Below are 5,728 nucleotides of genomic sequence, written 5' to 3' on the forward strand. Positions count from 1 at the left end.
CTAGAGCATCCGACATTTAATCTAAGGGTCATGGGTGAAAGTCCGAGGGTAGGTGGTTATGATTTAGCTTCCACTGATTTTCAATTGTTGTCAAAATGAATATAGATATACCTGCAAGTATTTCTCTCCTTTCCTAAAATGTCCCTAAATGAGAGCGTATCCACATGTCCATGCGAACGGGATAGAGTACCCAATTTAATCAACTCTAAGAGATGTTGATCATTCTGTCAGCATTTCTTCTTGATTCCAGTAAATCTAACGCATCCACTATATCATATGCAAATTGAATGCATTCATATTATGATACGAATATTATTAAAATATACGGACAGAAGCACAAAAGTCAACGCCAGTCTAAAAGCTCCACCTAACAGACAATATGTTTAAAGTAATGAGACACTACCACTGCAAGCTACTATCAGTTGTTTCGTGTTCTAAATTGTTTATTCAAACGTTGTAATGGAGACAAAACGAAGAATGCACCGTGAAGACGTATAAACACTTCTCGTTTCAATCAACAATAACTGCATGAGATATGCATGCAGGATGTGTTCACGGTTTTAATGGAGGTACGATCACCGCCTCTCGGACACCTGAATTCGGTGGTCACAACATCGCGGTATAGAATGCGATGATTGTATTGGTGAAAATACTAAGTCTTAAAATTAAATTGTTGCCGTCCAGTTTCGGATGCTCAATCTAAATGAATGAAAATATGGATTTTTTAAAAATGATTTATCAATTGCGAGTTTTGATAATAGTTCTCGATTTAAGTAAGCTAAAGAATGCAATGCATCGTTTGAGAATTAAATGCATTAATTTTACGATTCAAACAATAACATAATATATAATTCGCAATGTAACACAAATCTCAAAGGAATTTTAAAATCTGCGACTAAAAGTTAATATGTCTTAAAAAGAAGAGAAGAAAAGAGACTAGCACTGCAAGGTACTGTCAGTTCTTTCCTGTTCTGATGAGTTAGATGAAACTTTGCAACGTGGAGAAAATAAAGACTGCACCGTACATATGTGAAAGAAACCTATCTTAGATCAAGTCATGAAGGTTACAATAATGAGTTCACAGTTTTGTGGGAAGTATGATTACGGGCTATCGGACACTCGAAAGCAGTGGCCACAAGGATCGCGCAATCCGGTGCGGTGATATTAATGGTTAAAACACAAAAAAGAAGAATAAAAAACAATGACCAAAAAAAAAAAGGAAAGAAAGAAAGATGTTAGTCGTAAAAATGAATTTTTGCTGACTTACAATTTTAGTTGCTAAATCAAAATAAAGAAATAATTCGGAAGAATTGTTTATCAGTATTTTGGAAATTCCCACAATTGATAATAATAATAATAATAATAATAATAATAATAATAATAATAATAATAAAAATAATAATAATAATAATATTAACAATAATAATAATAATAATAATAATAATAATAATAATTATGTGGACTTAGTACAGCGCCTAAGACGTTAAAGCGCTAAGAGCTCGAAAATATTAGATAACAAACAAAAATATACACCAGTACAAGGATAGGATAGAAAAATCCCAACACTATTGAATTACAAAACAAAACGCATGAATAGAAGTATATAGAATATGTAAATGAACTTACATATTTCATTCACTTTTTATCTGGATGGGTACATACAGGGTCACTACCATAATCAGTACCTTTATGAGGGCTGTGTGGAAACCAGAAAGACATTGACAAGCTAATGAATTTGAAGAAGAGGATATCAAAATTCAACATAAAAATGATTATATGAGAGAAAAAAACGTTTCTGTGGGACATTTACCATCACACCTATTTGTAGCCAAATAGACGCGTGTACGAAGTGTAGTATAAATTTGTACTGGTATTAAAAATTGTACGCCCACCGTGGGACTCGAACTCACGACCCTCAGATTAAAAGTCTGATGCTCTACCGACTGAGCTAGGCGGGCTACTTGTTAATGCATGGTCGAATGTTGGCTCGGGTAGTTATGCGCAACATGGTTAATCGTTATCTCATCAACTTCACATAGCTAACGTCTAGGATTGATTGGATCTTAGATGTTAGCCCCTTATGGAAACAATAATCCAGTTTATATGGCAATCAACCATTCACGGAGGAATTTAAATTTTGCTGCATAAGGAAATGCACAAATGTGTCATTAGCCGAGCAAGTTGCTAAAGTTAAGACTAGTCATTGTTTCTTTGTGTTAACAGTTATGATTTTACAGTCCGGACAACACAAACACTATCCTTCTGCTCTTCTCTTAAATCTTCGCATTCTTTCCTTAATTTCTCTCAGTTAATTACACATGTGAAAATCACCTATCTTGAAATTTTTTGTTTCCAGAGAAAGCAATGCTTACACACTACATAATCAATTAAATAGTACCTGTAAGTTGATAAACTTGCTTCCAATTAATTGTTCTCTATACATATTTGTGATTTTCTTCTATGGATCGGTACAGGAGAAAATACATAAATACGGAAGGTGTGTGTTAGATGTGGTGGTCTTATTTCTACGACATGGGAGATTTGTGTGTGTGTGTGTGTGTGTGTGTGTGTGTGTGTGTTTGTGTGTGCATGTGATTTGTATTTTTAAGGTAGCTTTTAAGAATTTGTCAGTCATATCGCTACGATGTCTGCAGTGTGGCAGTTTATAGTGATGGCTAGCACTGGGGCATCATGCCGCAGACATGTGGCATGATGCCCCACCCAGTCACTTTATCCTGAGACCCGGCCGACCAGTCCTAACACTAACCTCTTAATGCTGAGCTCCAAGCAAGGCAGCTGTTAGTACCATATTTGTAAGTCTTTGGTATGACTCGGCCGGGGATCGATCCCACGAACTCCCGCATCCGAGGCGTACGCTGTAATTACTAGGCCACCGGAGCTTTTAGGGATATTTGTTCATTGTCACGTAGTGAGTAGTAGCTAATGAGTTTTCAGTCCTTATGTCTGTATTTAAGTACGTGGAGTTGGACTATTTGGTCAGTCATATTTTGTATGTTCTTCTTGTAACATTATTCTTCAGATATATTTATTGTTGTGTTTAGATATTATTTGGAAGCAAACATTTGTTTGAATTATTCATTGGAGCCACAAAATGCTATGTGGGTTAAAATATTATTTTTGGCCTATTGTGAATTATTTCTAAAGAATTCTTGAAAATGCCATTGTGATATATCAGAACTGTTGGTAGACCAATGCATTTGAGGATGTAGATTTTATTCGGAACATTCTATTCCTTTGGACTTGAAGATAACATTTTGGGATGATTTTGGATGCAATTCATAATGCTGTAAGTCCCTCTTACATTTTCATTTTACAACTTTGTTAACTGAATTATTTGTTCAGTATTACAAACCGTTTTGGTTTTGCTTATGTTTGTTTTTTAGTGTATGACCATAGATTCGTAATACTATTGGGTAATTATGACTCATTCATTTCTCAGTTAACGAACTAATATGCAGCATTACTGGAAATGCAAATATGATGGCAGCAGTGGGGGACGCATTTACTGAATTTTGTTTTCATAACAAAAAACTCTTAATTCCAAAGACTTGTGCAATTAAATGATATTGACGTGAAATGTAAAGAAAAGCATTTTCGTTTGAACCGAGCTCTGGGCATCTATCTGCACCATAACTGCTAAACGTCATGTGATACAAATATGACCGCGCCCTTTAAATATGTAATGGAAAGGGCTACGCAGCAAAATCCGAGACTGACAAACTGACAGAATTTGGATGAGTAGTGCCCCAATCTCAGTCGCTAGAGCATCCGACATTTAATCTAAGGGTCATGGGTGAAAGTCCGAGGGTAGGTGGTTATGATTTAGCTTCCACTGATTTTCAATTGTTGTCAAAATGAATATAGATATACCTGCAAGTATTTCTCTCCTTTCCTAAGATGTCCCTAAATGAGAGCGTATCCACATGTCCATGCGAACGGGATAGAGTACCCAATTTAATCAACTCTAAGAGATGTTGATCATTCTGTCAGCATTTCTTCTTGATTCCAGTAAATCTAACGCATCCACTATATCATATGCAAATTGAATGCATTCATATTATGATACGAATATTATTAAAATATACGGACAGAAGCACAAAAGTCAACGCCAGTCTAAAAGCTCCACCTAACAGACAATATGTTTAAAGTAATGAGACACTACCACTGCAAGCTACTATCAGTTGTTTCGTGTTCTAAATTGTTTATTCAAACGTTGTAATGGAGACAAAACGAAGAATGCACCGTGAAGACGTATAAACACTTCTCGTTTCAATCAACAATAACTGCATGAGATATGCATGCAGGATGTGTTCACGGTTTTAATGGAGGTACGATCACCGCCTCTCGGACACCTGAATTCGGTGGTCACAACATCGCGGTATAGAATGCGATGATTGTATTGGTGAAAATACTAAGTCTTAAAATTAAATTGTTGCCGTCCAGTTTCGGATGCTCAATCTAAATGAATGAAAATATGGATTTTTTAAAAATGATTTATCAATTGCGAGTTTTGATAATAGTTCTCGATTTAAGTAAGCTAAAGAATGCAATGCATCGTTTGAGAATTAAATGCATTAATTTTACGATTCAAACAATAACATAATATATAATTCGCAATGTAACACAAATCTCAAAGGAATTTTAAAATCTGCGACTAAAAGTTAAGATGTCTTAAAAAGAAGAGAAGAAAAGAGACTAGCACTGCAAGGTACTGTCAGTTCTTTCCTGTTCTGATGAGTTAGATGAAACTTTGCAACGTGGAGAAAATAAAGACTGCACCGTACATATGTGAAAGAAACCTATCTTAGATCAAGTCATGAAGGTTACAATAATGAGTTCACAGTTTTGTGGGAAATATGATTACGGGCTATCGGACACTCGAAAGCAGTGGCCACAAGGATCGCGCAATCCGGTGCGGTGATATTAATGGTTAAAACACAAAAAAGAAGAATAAAAACCAATGACCAAAAAAAAAAAGGAAAGAAAGAAAGATGTTAGTCGTAAAAATGAATTTTTGCTGACTTACAATTTTAGTTGCTAAATCAAAATGAAGAAATAATTCGGAAGAATTGTTTATCAGTATTTTGGAAATTCCCACAATTGATAATAATAATAATAATAATAATAATAATAATAATAATAAAAAAATAATAATAATAATATTAACAATAATAATAATAATTATAATAATAATAATAATAATTATGTGGACTTAGTACAGCGCCTAAGACGTTAAAGCGCTAAGAGCTCGAAAATATTAGATAACAAACAAAAATATACACCAGTACAAGGATAGGATAGAAAAATCCCAACACTATTGAATTACAAAACAAAACGCATGAATAGAAGTATATAGAATATGTAAATGAACTTACATATTTCGTTCACTTTTTATCTGGATGGGTACATACAGGGTCACTACCATAATCAGTACCTTTATGAGGGCTGTGTGGAAACCAGAAAGACATTGACAAGCTAATGAATTTGAAGAAGAGGATATCAAAATTCAACATAAAAATGATTATATGAGAGAAAAAAACGTTTCTGTGGGACATTTACCATCACACCTATTTGTAGCCAAATAGACGCGTGTACGAAGTGTAGTATAAATTTGTACTGGTATTAAAAATTGTACGCCCACCGTGGGACTCGAACTCACGACCCTCAGATTAAAAGTCTGATGCTCTACCGACTGAGCTAGGCGGGC

At 34.8% G+C, this 5,728-nt stretch overlaps 2 non-coding genes across 2 annotated transcripts; both read right to left on the reverse strand.

Moving 5' to 3' along the window:
* Positions 1 to 1,885: 1,885 nt before the first annotated feature.
* Positions 1,886 to 1,958, reverse strand: Trnak-uuu (transfer RNA lysine (anticodon UUU)). The gene has a single exon. It is a non-coding gene; the product is annotated as a tRNA-Lys (tRNA).
* Positions 1,959 to 5,655: 3,697 nt separating this feature from the next.
* Trnak-uuu (transfer RNA lysine (anticodon UUU)) lies at positions 5,656 to 5,728 on the reverse strand. Its single transcript has one exon. It is a non-coding gene; the product is annotated as a tRNA-Lys (tRNA).

This window comes from Sinohyriopsis cumingii, unplaced genomic scaffold (genome assembly GCF_028554795.1).
Source record: "Sinohyriopsis cumingii isolate HCF-2022 unplaced genomic scaffold, ASM2855479v2 utg001656l, whole genome shotgun sequence".
Taxonomy (NCBI): Eukaryota; Metazoa; Mollusca; class Bivalvia; order Unionida; family Unionidae; genus Sinohyriopsis; species Sinohyriopsis cumingii.